Source organism: Salvelinus sp. IW2-2015, unplaced genomic scaffold (genome assembly GCF_002910315.2).
Source record: "Salvelinus sp. IW2-2015 unplaced genomic scaffold, ASM291031v2 Un_scaffold1307, whole genome shotgun sequence".
NCBI classification, from domain to species: domain Eukaryota; kingdom Metazoa; phylum Chordata; class Actinopteri; order Salmoniformes; family Salmonidae; genus Salvelinus; species Salvelinus sp. IW2-2015.
The window spans coordinates 148452-163216 of NW_019942831.1; the positions used below are offsets into that span (position 1 = coordinate 148452).

At 51.5% G+C, this 14765-nt stretch overlaps 1 protein-coding gene across 1 annotated transcript in view; it reads right to left on the reverse strand.

Moving 5' to 3' along the window:
- LOC112070380 (dynein axonemal heavy chain 2-like) overlaps window positions 1-14765 on the reverse strand; it is a 74933-nt gene that overhangs the window by 42670 nt on the left and 17498 nt on the right. The gene's annotated exons all lie outside the window — the stretch shown is intronic.

The following is a 14765-nucleotide window of genomic DNA, read 5'->3' on the forward strand; positions in this document are numbered from 1 at the left end:
AACTTAATGGCACCAGTGCCACCATGGGAAAATGTTAGCACCCTTTAATTTATTTAGGCAGAAGGAAGAGAGTTGAGCGCGTTCTTTCCCTTTACCTGAGATGAACTCTAAGGAATAACCTTTATCAGAAGGTTATCACTACATCAAACAGCCAGGCGTATTCAATTAATTTATCTCAGTCACACACACGCCTCTACAAAGACACTACAAAGGGTTAAACCTGATGATGAGGGGTAAAGAGGATCTGCCTGCTGCCTGTCTATGTACTGCATTGTCTCCCTGTCTGTCTCTCTTTCTATCGGCCTGCCTGTCTATGTACTGCGTTGTCTCCCTGTCTGTCTCTCTTTCTATCGGCCTGCCTGTCTATGTACCTGTCTCTTATACACATCTAGATGTGTATAAGAGACAGCGTAACAGTAGCGTCTACGCATAACACAGGAACAATACTGACTGGGGAAAGAACCGAAGGGAGTGACAGATACAGGGGAGGTAATCAGGAAGGTGATGGAGTCCAGGTGAGTCTCATGCGGCGCAGGTGCGCGTAACGATGGTGGCAGGTGTGCGTAAAAATGAATAAACTGGTGACAACGAGCACCAGAGAGGGGAAGCGAGAGTAGACGTGACACACAGACACATGCATACAAACACACAATAACATGCGCACTATTTACACACGTACATATGGATTTTGTGTTGTAGATATGTGGTAGTAGAGTAGGGGCCTGAGGGCACACACTTACTGGGTTGTGAAATCTGTTTTATTTTTATTTATAAAAAGATTTAACCTTTATTTAACTAGGCAAGTCAGTTAAGAGCAAATTCACATTTACAATGACGGCCTACCCCGGCCCAACCCTAACTCGGACGACGCTGGGACAATTGTGCGCCGCCCTATGGGACTCCTAATCACGACCGTTTGTGATACACCTTAGAATCAAACCAGGGTCTGTAGTGATGCCTCTAGCACTGAGATGCAGTGTCTTAGACCGCTGCGCCACTCGGGAGCCATGTGAATGTATTGTAATGTTTTGAAAATTGGATAACTGCCTTAATTTTGCTGGACCCAGGAAGAGTAGCTGATGCCTTGGCAGCAGTTAATGCAGATCCATAATAAATACAAATACCTCACGGCTAAAACCATGATTTGATCAAACAGTAAAGTATATTATCCTCATGATTCCTATAAGGAAAGTGTCTGCCTGCCCCTGTACCTGTTTCGCTGGGGCCTGCTGCTATGTCGAGCAAGCCACTCTCTCCTTTCCCGGTGGCAAAAAACTGCTCCGGGGAGAAAATAAAGTGTGCTGATTGTATAACATGTTCAAATCCAATTGCGGGGAAAACAGAGTTATCCTGTTGACACAGTTGGAAAGAGGAGGTTCTCAGCTTTGTTTAGGTATACTTGTTCTTTCTCAGCTCTTTTTTACAAACGCGATAGGCTATTTGATATGGCTCTGAGATACGGAGCACGCGAAATGCGCATTAGCCACTGCGAGTGCATAGGCCTCATTGGGCGGTAGGCTACAACTGCAAAAACATTTTTACTTTTAGATGAATACATGGCTACTAGCAGCGGGTATTATATTTCTAGTTTGCAATCTAGCTAATGTGTTTTGAGTTTCCTTAGCCAATGATATTAGAGCACATAAAGATGCAGGCATATTCATCTCTATTGGACCCAAAAAATATTTCACAATTCTGGAGCCCTATTTTAACAGTAAAAGATAATAACAATAGCATGACTGTCTACCCAAAATGCATGAAAATCAGTGGATTAAGTTGCACATAAAAATATTTTGAATCACAACATCACAACAATCACAAGCTGATGAAATACCATCTCAGTAGTCTATTAGACGTTTTAATAAAGCACTGTGAAAGACTTTATAAGATAATAATAATATATTATTTAGCAGACGCTTTCATTCAGCGACTTASGGTCGTGACTGAATACATTTTACGTATAGATGGTCCCGGGAATCGAACCCACTCTCCTAGCTAAGCTACTCTATTGAATGACGGCGCAAAAAAACTTTGGTGTGACCAAATCATGGGCTGGTGCCACCAACTGAAAAACTTAATGGCACCAGTGCCACCATGGGAAAATGTTAGCACCCTTTAATTTATTTAGGCAGAAGGAAGAGAGTTGAGCGCGTTCTTTCCCTTTACATGAGATGAACTCTAAGGAATAACCTTTATCAGAAGGTTATCACTACATCAAACAGCCAGGCGTATTCAATTAATTTATCTCCAGTCCATCGCCTCTCCAACAGCCACTCACCAGGGTTAACTGCTGATTCGGGGTCAGAGGATTGCTGCTGCCTGTCTCTGTACTGCATTGTCTCCCTGTCTGTCTCTCTTTCTCATCGGCTGCTGTTCTGTCCTGCGGTTGTCTCCTGTCCTGTCTGTCTCTCTTTTCTATCTGTCCTGCTGTCTATTGTCTGCTTGTCTCTATGTCTGTCTTCTTTCTACTCTTGGTCTGCCTGTCTCTGTCCTGATTGTTCTCTCTGTCTGTCCTCTCTTCGTCTCACACTCTGTCTGCTGTCTCTGTCTGCACTTGTTCCCTGGTCTGTTGGTCTCTTCTACTTCTGTCTGCCTGGGGTCTTACATGGTCTGCGTTGTCTCTTCTGTCTGTCTCTCTTTCTACATTGTCCTGCTGGTCTTGTCCTCGCTCATTGTCTCTCTGTCTGTCTCTCCTTTCCTCTCTGTCTGCTGGTATGATGCCTTGTTCTCTCTGTCTGTCTCTCTTTCTATCTGTCTGTCTGGCCTCTTACCCTAAATTGCACCCTCCCTGTTATACAGGCAGGTTGCACGACATGCCGTGTGTGGGTGCGTGCGTGCGTTCGTGCGTGTGGTGGTGGAGCAGAGACCCAGCGACAGCGGGGACTGACAGAGCGCGAGGCTGGTTGACCACGACAGAGCGTGATGCCCAGGTTGCACTGCGAGGCGGAGTTGACGGCCCTGAGATGCCGAGCACAGAGAGCGAGAGGCGAGAGCAGACGAGACGAGAGCAGAGAGCGGCGTCTGGGGGCAGGAGGAGAGAGAGAGACGGAGAGGCAGAGAGCGCGGCGGAGCTGCCAGGCGACAGGTCGGCCAGGGGGAGATAGAGGAGAAGCGAGCGGACGGTGAGAGCGCCCCGCGAGAGCAGACATGGGAGAGGAGGGGGAGGGAGAGCGGGAGGAGAGCGCGACGGAGAGCGCGAGCAGGCAGGCGAGAGAGGCGCGCGCGAGGGAGAGACGAGACGACGCGACGGGACTTAACTGATAGCAGCGAGCAGGCCCCACACGGCGGACCAGAGGGAGCAGGGCAGGCTGGCCGCTCCCCCCATGCTCTGCGTGGTCACACGGTCTACAGGCCAACATACCACTCACCCGCTCCTATACCACCCACATGCACACGCGCCGTGCCCGCCCGCACCACACTCGACTGCCCCTCCTGAGGGTTATCATCCCCCTCATAAGATCTCTGCTTTCACTCACCCACACCTCTGATTCTGCCCCGACGCAGCCCTTCGATTCTTGGGCCCGTCCCCCCATCGCTTCTTTAATCGTCTCCACTTTGACTCGGATTCCTCTGTCTACTGCATTTTTGCCCCGACATTCTCTCTCCCCTCAGTTGTTAAGATTGGTGTGAGGCGGGACGGTGCTTCACGACCTGGTTTTTCACTTGCTTTCTGAGTCAAGGTGGTGGCTGCCAGCCGGCCCGCCACGTCACCCACACATCTGGGCTTTCTCTCTTACGGCGGGTGTGGGTGCGTGTGTGTGTGTGTGTGTGGTGTGTGTGTGTTGTGTGTGTGTGTGTGGGTGTGTGTGTGTGTGTGTGGTGTGTGTGTGTGGTGTGGTGTGTGTGCGTGGTGTTTTTGGGCTCCAGTCTGCAGAACACCAGGCTGGGACTGCTTCCTCAAGGGGCAGACGCTTACACCCACTGGGCACACCTGACTCTCTCCCTAGCTAGATCTACGTGGTTACAATCAAGGCTCGCCACCTTAAGACCGCCTTTCCTCTCTTCCTCTCTCTTTTCCCACCCCCCCTCCTTTCTCCCTACTCCCTCTCTTCCTCTTTCTCCTCCACTCACCCGGCCTCCCTCTCCTTCTGCTCTCTCCCTCCACTTTCACCCTTTCCTCCTTGGCTCTCTCCATGCCTCTGGCTGCACCCGCTCTACGACTGTGCTATTGGCCGTGTGGGACGCAGCCTCAGCGTGTATCTGCCTCGACAGAGCGGACACGTGCGAGGAGAGCACGAGCGGGAGCGAGGCGCAGAGCGCGCAGCGAGAGGAGCGAGCGGAGCGCGAAGAGCGCGACGAGACGGCGGCGAGGCGCAGGCACGCAGGCGCGCGAGAGAGAGGCGAGGAGCACGCAGCGAGCGAGACGCGCGCGGCGGCGGTGTATTGGTTGGCGCGACGAGAGACGCGAGCGAGACGGAGCGAGCGCGACACGGCGAGACGCGGAGACGAGAGCGACGGAGCGGCGGAGAGCGGAGAGCGGGCCGGAGAGCGAGGCGGACGAGAGCAGGCAGACGAGAGCGGACGAGGAGAGCGGCGAGGCGAGAGAGAGAGAGCGAGAGCGGAGCGGAGCGCGAGAGAGCGAGAGATGCGAGCGCGGAGAGCGATAGCGAGCAGGAGCGCGCGCGGAGGAGAGCGCGAGAGGAGCGGCAGGGGCAGGAGAGACGAGACGACGAGAGCGCGAGAGAGAGCGAGAGATGCTGACCTGGCCCTCTTACGAGCTGTTAGTGTATCCGCCTTTTCTTTCACTTACGCTCCCCTCCACTCCTCCCTCCAGCGTGGCCACACATTTTTCCAACTGCCCCACGTCGGGGCCCCACACCCAGGGCAACGATTTTGCGGGCACATTTGCATTCCCCCGCCGATGGTCGCTATGCACTTATTCTAGCAATGTGCTCATGCTCGTCCCCTTGCACGTCTGCCTCTGCCCACAGTCCTCCCCAGACCCATTATTTTTCACCTCCACCGTTAGGCCTCTCCTTTCCATGCTGTCATCCTCCCTGTCTCGTGACCTTGCCATTCTTCCACGTTTTTTTCCGGTGCACCCGTCACACCTGTAATCTGCCTGCCCACATTCCTTCTCCTCTCTGTACGGATGCGTTTTCACAACTATCTACTCATTTCCTTTCTTTTTACCGCAGGTGGCCAGTTGCGACCCAGTTTTCCTTTACACACTTGCGCCTGGCAAGATAGCCGCACGTTTCGCCACCCAACGAGTTAACAGGGATCACCATGTCCCGCCATCCATAGCATCTCTATAGTCGTGTGCAACATGTATGATTCGGAGGTCAGGCACTCGGCATAGTGGCCAATATTACCACTTTAGCACTTACACCCTGGCGCTGCTCGATGTGCAGAGATGCGTGGTGCCACTAGCAGGATCCTGGTTGCCCTTCGTTTGGCAGCTGTATCCGGCGCCAAGGTGTTTTATCAGCCCAGCTTCTGTGTTCTCTTTTCGACTCCCTCCCCTTTGCAACTCACCCACGCCCACGACCTGTCTGCATCTCCTTCGCTGTCCCATACTCTGTTCCCGGGCCATTCCTGGATTTCACTTGCCCTTTCGTGACTACTTTTCCACGTGCGTTGCAGACTTACCTCACCACTACATAGACAGCAGCGCGCTCACATGCTGTCCGACTTCCCCGCAGGAGGCTCTTCTTCCCGTTCGGGTGGGGCTCTGGCGGTCGTCGTCACCCCGGCCTCCTCCAGCTGCCCTGTGACCGCCGCTTTCTTTTCTTCCTCCCTCTTATCCCATGTGTTCTTTGTCATCCCATGTGTTCGTTTTCATTGTCCTTAGTGTTGGCTTATTAGTCAGCGCCAGCCGTACGCTTCTTTTTGGTGCGGGAACTTGTTTATTTGGTTTTTGCATTTCGGGAGTGGTGTTATTATTGTGGACTGGGTTCATTTATCGTGGTCGTTGCGACCGTTGTGTGTGACACCCAGTACGTGTGTCGTTGAGCCATTGGCGTTTGCAGTTTGAGATATCGGTCCAGACTCACATCCCTATTTATGACACGCTCCTGGCTGTCCAGTTCCCTGGCTTTGCCTTCGCCCTTCCCGACACTTCAGAGCGTTCCGATCCGCACACATGGAGTCAGCCGGCAGCAGCCATCACCCTTCCCACTCGGATGGAGGACGGTTTCTCCCCACACGTCCTCCATCGGTTCGGTCGCCATGGACCGATGTGGAAGAGAATGGGCGATGGGAAAGAGGAGTGGGCTCCTTCTCTAATCTTCGGTCCCCTTCCTCAGGGACTCTCCATCCCGGCTTCCGAGGCGCGCTCCCCGTCCTTACGCTCGGACCGCCACCGAGGACCGGGACTTCTGATGGAGCGAGCGGCCGGTGGTGCACACACGGAGGGATTAATCTTACTCCAGCCTGGACGAATGGGCAATAAAGCCTGGGTAGCCTGGATTAGCTCGGGCTCGACTAACTAAGCGGCACACTAACTATGAAATTCGCATTCCATACCCTCGGGAGCTTTGCGAGGTTAGAGTGTCTCAGTGCTCCTGCCTTGACGGGTCGTGCTCTGGACGTGAGGCCGGAGTTTATATCCGTCGAACTTTTCAGATTTGGACCGTGTTTGACCACCCCAGAGAGGCGGGGAGGCGGCGGAAGTGAAGAAAGTATCATGGGCAGTCATTCTCAGGCACAGGAGAAGATAGGAGAGCGCACAGGATTTGCGGCTGGCGACGTTTCGAGACCTTGGCAGAGGCGGCGGCCACATCCACGCGGATGGAAAGCGCAGAGGGCCCAGTTATTGGGACGCACATAGCCCTGGTGTAGGCCGTCTCCGTGGAGGGAGTTGCGCAAGGGAGGCTAGGCGTGCTGTCGGGACAAGGGACATCGCCATACTCGTGTCTTAATGGATGCCGTCGAGCTTATCGACCATGTTCATGGCGACTTGGACAATCTAGTCATGGCTGCCCGCGGTTGCGTTGTTAGTAAGAGGGGATCCTTGTGCGTTCCACCTTATACCCCAGCGCCCGGTTTTCCCATTCCGATTGCGTAAAGTTGGGAGGGGCCGCCGCCACTATAGCGGGTTATTTTCGGAGGATGGATTGGTCATAACCCTGGGAACAGCTCTGCTTGGCATCGTAAAGGGAGAGGACGGACAGCCGGCCGATCGGTGCTGGGGGGGAGTTGTTCTGGGAGTCGAGAATGTCAGTGCGTGAGCGATTCTCGATCAGCCTGCGGGACCATGGGTGGGGGGGGAAGAGTGAGTGACAGTAGCAGGTAGTTGCGTAGCTATTCGGGCTGTAGTTCGAGTTGCAAAACCTGGAAAACATCCCGACATCAGAACCCCTGGGTCACAATTGTGTCTAAATTTTTTTCCTTGATTTTTTCCTCTCAGAAGGGCATAGTCGATTCAGGTGCAGCTGGAACTTTATGAATCGCGGACTTCGCCGAGAGTTGGGCTTCCGCTTGTGCGCATAGATTTCCCTTTCCCGTGCATCCTAGATAGCCGGCATTAGGGTCAGGGGTGGTCAGGGAGGCACAGTTCCCCTGGACATGTGGACCGCAGGGGAATCATAGGGACGTATCAGTTCTCTTTATTATTGATTCGCCTGCGTTTCAGTGGTGCTGGGTATTCCTGGTTGGCCCGACAATCCAGTATTTCGTGGAGACAGGGGGTTCTCCACGGGTGGTCAGAGGAGTGTTTCTGGAAGAGTGTCTGGGAGTTTCCATTGTGCCGTGGTGGAGAGTCCAGACAGGGCTTCCACGGTGCGCATTCCCCCGGGTATGCGATTTGGGCAATCGCTTTCTGTACAAGAAAGCGAGAAATTACACCACATCCGACCGGGTTGGGATTGTGCGATAGATCTTCGAGGTAACGCTGCGCTTACCCAAGGAGTCACGTTGTACCTTTGGTCCAAGAGGAGACGTTGGCTTATGGAGACATATGTCGCTGGAAGTCTCTGGGAGCGGGGTACCATTCGCCTCCATTTCACCCGTCTCTTCGAGTTTCTTTTTTGTGAAGAAGTAAGGAGGTGAGTTTGCGGTCGTGTATTGATTATAGAAAGGTTCTAAAATTTTGCCCATCACAGTGGGGTTTAGTTACCACTACTCTCATCGTTCTGGCGGTGGAAATCATTCCGGCGCAGTTCTTTACAAAACTGGACTCAGGAGCGGTACAGTTGGTGGCGTAATTCGGAAAGGAGACTGCAGTGGAAAACCATTTAGTCCACATGGGCCATATGAGTCTGCGTCATGCCGTATGGGTTTAAGATGCTCACGCTGGTTTTCATCCTTTGTAGACGACATTCCTCAGGGACCTGCAGTGCGGGGTAGTTTGTTATACGATGATTCTGAATCTCTCAATACTCAAAGCAGCGATGTATCTCTGGTGCGCAAAGTTGTTGGCAGGACTGTGGAGCATGACGTATAACGTAAGGCTGGAGAGTGTGTGTTCTCCGAAACAGCGTCTCCTTCCTGGTTATCGCATTTCACCTCGGGTGGTTGGTGGAGAGTGACCGCATAAGGCCGTGCCGTAATTGGCCGACTCACACACGGTGGAAGAGGTGGCAGCGGTTTTGGGGTTTTTGGCCAACTACTACCCGGAGATTTATCCGGGGTTTTTGGTCAGGTAGCGGCTCCATTACCTCACTGCTAAAGGGGGGCCGGTGCGGTTGCGGTGGTCAGCGGCGGCGGACGGAGCTTTCAACAGGTTTGAAGGCTCTGTTCACGGATTGCTCCCGTGTTGGCGCATCCGGATCCTCTTAGCATTCATAGTGGAGGTGGACGCTCCGAGGCTGGGGTGGGTGCCGTGCTATCACAGCGCTCGGGTACGCCACAAAAACTCCGCCCTGCGCTTTCTTCTCTAGTAAGCTCAGTGCAGCGGAGCGTAACTATGATGTGGGGATCGGGAGTTGTTAGCGGTGGTCAGGGCTCTGAAGGTGTGGAGACACTGGCTTGAGGGGGCTAAGCACCCTTTTCTCATCTTGGACCGACCACCAGAATCTGGAGTATATTCGGGCCAGCTCGGAGACTGAACCGCGTCAGGCAAGGTGGGCCTGTTTTTCACTCCGGTTTAGGTTCCACGTTGTCCTACAGACCCGGTTCCCAAACGTAAAGGCTGACGCACTGTCTCGCCTTTACGACACGGAGGATAGGACCACCGAGCCCATCCATCATCCCGCCTCGAGGCTGATACGCAGTGGTATGGGAGGTGGACTCGGACATCGAAGCGGCGCGTTACGGGCGAACCCGCGCCTCCTCAGTGCCCGGCGGGCCGTCAGTACGTACCGCTTGGTGTTGGGACGACTGGATTCGGTGGCTCATGTCCTACACTCCTCGGGTCACCCTGGGGTGACGAGGACAGTGGGGAGCCTTCGGGGAAGGTATTGGTGGCCTACTTAGCTCGGGACGTTAGGGTTTATGTCTCCCTGTTCGGTATGCGCTCAGAGTAAGGCTCCTAGGCCCTTCCTAGAGGGAAGTTGCAACCCTCCCCGTTCCACAACGGCCATGGTCTCATCTGTCGTGGACTTCCTGACCGATCTTCCCCTTCTCAGGGAAACACTACGGTTTGGTAATTGTGGATCGGTTTTCTAAGTCCTGCCGTCTCCTCCCGTTGCCCGGTATCCCTACTGCCCTACAGACTGCGGAGGCCTTATTCACTCACGTCTTCCGGCACTACGGGGTGCCGAGGACATCGTTTCTGATCGGGGCCCCAGTTCACGTCCCGAGTATGGGAGGGCGTTCATGGAGCGTCTGGGGGTCAGGTCAGCTTGACTTCCGGTTTTCACACCCGAGAGTAATGGGCAGGTGGAGGAGGTGAACCAGGAGTGGGTAGGTTTCTGCGGTCCTATTGCCAGGACCGGCCAGGGAGTGGGCGAGATACATTCCCTGGGCCGAGATGGCCAGAACTCACTACGCCACTCCTTACTACCCTTTCAGTGTGTGTTGGGGTACCAGCCGGTCCTGGCACCATGGCATCCGAGCCGACGAGGCTCCTGCGGTGGAGGAGTGGGTACAGCGCTCCAAAGACCTGGAGGGCCGTCCAGGAGTTCCCTTCAACAAGCTACTAGGAGGCAGAAGAGGAGCGCTGACCGCCACCGCAGTGAGGCTCCGTGTTTGTACCGGGGAAAGGTCTGGCTCTCGACCCGAAACCTACCCTCCGCTTGCCCTGCCGGAAGCTGAGGCCGCATGTGTAGGGCCTTCAAAGTCCTGAGGAGAATAAACGAGGTGTGTTATCGATTAAAACTCCTTCCTATTATCGTATTAACCCTCGTTTCATGTGTCTCTCCTCAGGCCGGTGGTAGCTGGTCCCTGCAGGACGGTGAGGTACCGGGAGGTCCCTCCCCCCTCTGGACATCGAGGGGTCCCGGCGTAACAGATACGGGCCATTCTGGACTCGAGACGGCCGGGTGAGGGGCCTGCAGTACCTCGTGGACTGGGAGGGGTACGGTCCGGAGGAGAGGTGTGGGTACCGGTGGAGGACATTTTGGATCATCTATGTTAAGGGATTTCCATCGCCTCCATCCGGATCGCCCCCGCGCCTCGTCCTCCGGGTCGACCTCGAGGCCGGTGTCGGCGCGCTGCGGGAGCCGCGCGTCAGAGGGGGGTACTGTCACGACTTCACCGAGGCAGGCTCTCCTTCCGTTCGGGTGGCGCTCTGCGGTCGTCGTCACCGGCCTACTAGCTGCCACTGACTCTTTTTCCTCCCCTCCTTATGTGTTTTATTGTATCACCTGTGTTCAGTTAATTGTTAATTAGTGTGGCTTTATTAGTCAGCCAGCCGCGTACGCTTCTTTGTGCGGATTGTTTCATTGTGGCTTTTTGTTTTCGGGAGTGGATGTTATTATTGTGGATCTGGGTTAATTTATCGTGTCGTTGGACCGTTGTGTGTGACACCAGTACGTCTGTGTTGGACATTGCGTTTGCAAGTTGAGTATTAAAAGACTCAACATATTGAAGCTCTGCTGTTCCTGCGTCTGACTTCGCACCTCCCGACACTCAGAGCGTTACAACATGGCAGACAATCCAAAGTCATCTCTTGGCATGTCCTGCCATCCATTATCTCAGTCAATCATGGGTAGCGGGAAAGTTTCTGCCTTTTTCCATGTCTAAACCAACTAGGCTCATAATTTAACCATTTTATTCGTATTTACAGATGGCGAGTAATGAGTTGGTAAAATCAGGTGGTGTTTTGGTGTGACAGTAACGTTATACTATGCTATTACATTTGGTTGTGTTATGTAGATAATACTTTAATTATTAGGTGATCTTCCAAGACATTGATTCAGCTTTGATCTAACTTACTTAATGGGCCCCATTGTGAGAAGTGGCGGAGGGACGCTCTTGGTGCACTCTGGCAGCACTGCACCCCTTCTCGCAAAATGTGGTGATGCAGAAAGGAGAGATCACAAATCTGGGCACATGTGACCAAGGAAACATTTCTGGTTGGTCTCAGGGAATGTGAAACAGGAAGGGAGATTTTAAAACGGGATTGAGTGAAGTAGCAGCAAATGTGTTGAATGAGAAACTAATGAGAAACATGGGAGCCTCACAAGTTTGACGAAATTAGCTTATAGCTATCTTTCAGTCTAATAAGGCTATTTACTTACTTTTGAAGCTCTTAGTCAGAAGCACGCTTTCTGTAAGTAGTTAGGCCTAACTGTCTCTCCAAGTTGAGCTGGAATTTTGCCGGAAAGGATTTGAGAAATGATTGGTTAACGATAGGCCTATGACATTGGCCTATCTCTCGATCTCAACAACTATTGGAGAAGTGTTGAACATCACCAGTACCACATCCTTATGATATATCTCTATCCATGAACATCCTTATGAATATATCTCTATCCATGAACATCCTTATGATATATCATCTATCCATGAACATCCTTATGATATATTCTCTATCCATGAACATCCTTATGATATATCTCTATCCATGAACATCCTTATGATATATCTCTATCATGAACATCCTTATGATATACTCTATCCATGAACATCCTTATGATATCTCTATCCATGAACATCCTTATGATATATCTCTATCCATGAACATCCTTATGATATATCTTATCCATGAACATCCTTATGATATATCTCTATCCATGAACATCCTTATGATATATCTCTATCCATGAACATCCTTATGATATATCTCTATCCGTGAACATCTTATGATATAATCTATCCATAATCCTTATGATATATATCTATCCGTGAACATCCTTATGATATACATCTATCCATGAACATCTATGATATACTTATCATGAACTCCTTATGATATACATCTATCCATGAACATCCTTATGATATATCTCTATCCATGAACATCCTTATGATATATCTCTATCCATGACATCCTTATGATACACATCTATCCGAACGCAAAGTGACTGCAAGAGACAGGTTGGAATGTCGAATGAAATACGGGACAAATCAACCTTTTCTTTCTAAATTAGTGGTGTTTGAATTTGTTGATAAAACGTGGGACAATGATTATTTGGTTGCAGGACGCTGGACAAAGGGCCAAAATGCGGGGCTGTCTCGCACAATCCGGGACAATGTGGTCACCCTACTCCCCTCCTCCCYCTTCTCTCTTATCCTCACCTAGCCGGGGATGGCCGTCTTGAGAGAGCTGATGGAATGTGCTTCATTTTTTAACGGTGGCTATCTCGCAGACGGACAGAGGCATCCCAGTTCAAAGATAACGGAATAGTGARAGGACATTACTTGGGTCTGAAACATTCTTGGCTGTAAACGGTTCCAACTCCCCACTCTTATACTGAACTTGTCTCCCAGGAAGATACCACACAACCACATCGCAGCAGCTCTGTCTTATGCTAAGATACAGTATTAGGTGATATGGCTAGCCTCAATGTACAGTACCAGTCAAAAGCTTGGACACACCTACTCATTAAAGGGTTTTTCTTTATTTKTACTATTTTCTACATTGTGGAATAATAGTGAAGACATCAACACTATGAAATAACACATATTTTGAGCTGTCAAACACTGTTTTTGGTTACTACATGAATGCAAATGTGTTATTTCATAGTTTGGATGTCTTTACTGTTATTCTACAATGTAGAAAATAGTACAAATAAAGAAAAACCCTGGAATGAGTARGTGTGTCCAAACTTTTGACTGGTACTGTAGGTATGGCAGGGCTATTGACTCCAATATGAATCCCTAAACAAACCCYGTGTATGATACTACTGGATAGGGGGCAGAGAAGGGATCACTGAGAGCATCAAACATTACAACCATCTCTGCAGCACTCCATCAATCAGGCCTTTATGGTAGTGTGGGCCAGACGGAAGCCACTCCTTAGTAAAAGGCACATGACAGCCCGCTTGGAGTTTGCCAAAAGGCACCATCCCTACGGTGAAGCATGGTGGTGGCAGCATCATGCTATGGGGGTGTTTTTCAGCGGCAGGGACTGGGAGACTAGTCAGGATCGAGGAAAAGATGAACGGAGCAAAGTACAGAGGGATCCTTGATGAAAACCTGCTCCAGAGGGCTCAGGACCTCAGACTGGGGYGAAGGTTCACCTTCCAACAGGACAACGACCCTAAGCACACAGCCAAGACAATGCAGGAGTGACTTCGGGACAAGTCTCTCAATGTCCTTGAGTGGCWCAGCAAGAGCCTGGACCTGAAACCCGATCGAACATCTCTGGAGAGCCGTGAAAATAGCTCTGGATACTTATGATGACGGAAAAAAACGAATGTGGAAAAAGTGAAGGGGTCTGAATACTTTCCGAATGCACTGTACTGTATGTCTCTAAATGGGTCTGTTCATGAGGTGCTTTAGAGCCATGTTTGACTGCACCAGTCCCACCCTATACTATAGACTAGTGCCTAGTCACTAGGGTACAGAGGAGTATCATAGAGAGAGTAAATGCTGTAGTCATCAGCTATGCTATGGGGCTTTCACCTCCGCTCCCATCCCGCCCCTCTCCCCCTCCATTGATCGGGAACTAAGCACTCTCTTTAATTGGGTGGATGGGGTTGATCGCCCGTGCGGACGGCAGGGGCCCTGAGGAGTATTGGAGCCGCGTGTGTGTGTGTGTGTGTGTGCGTGTGGAACCATTTGGCCTCTGTGCTACCATTGAATAAAGCTGGGGCCTCGAGGCTCTCAGAGCAATCACACATCACACACCCTGGCGGCCATAATGAAGTGAAGCTAGCCTCCCCCACTACCACGCCTGACAACGCTGAGCTGAGGCTGAGCTCACTGACTGACAACTGAGAGGAAACAACCAAAGTTCCCGCTTTCGTTCTCCCTCACTCTAACTGTCTTTCTGGAACTCTCTCTCTCTCCCCCTCTATCACTCTCTCTCTCTCAATCTCCCTCCTCTCTCGCTCTCAGTCCCTCTCCAAATCCCCGGCCCAACTTTACTGAAACCAACAGGTGAAGAAACTGTTGGCGAACTCTCCTGCTCAGTTTTAAGACTTATTATCTGAGCAAGGCGTTGTCATTCACCTTGTCAAGCTGCTCATTGAAACTCCACAAGAGAGCTCCCCTATAGGATAGGCTGATGTAACTTAACGCAAAAGCTCCTTTATAAGCTGGGAGACAGACAAGCTGCTACGCTATTTGTAGTGAGGTGCTGTCATTCCCTCGTGCGTTCGCCATCACTTTGAAGTGAGGTTGCTCTCATCTGCTGTCAATACGCAGAGGAGCTACAGTAGCTAGCTGCAGCACGTTGTTGCCATCACTAAGCAAGGAGACACTGTCGTTTTCCTCAGGAAGAGAAGGGACGTCTATAAGCTTTACGTTCAGCAGGAAGGTGTAGGAACCTGGAT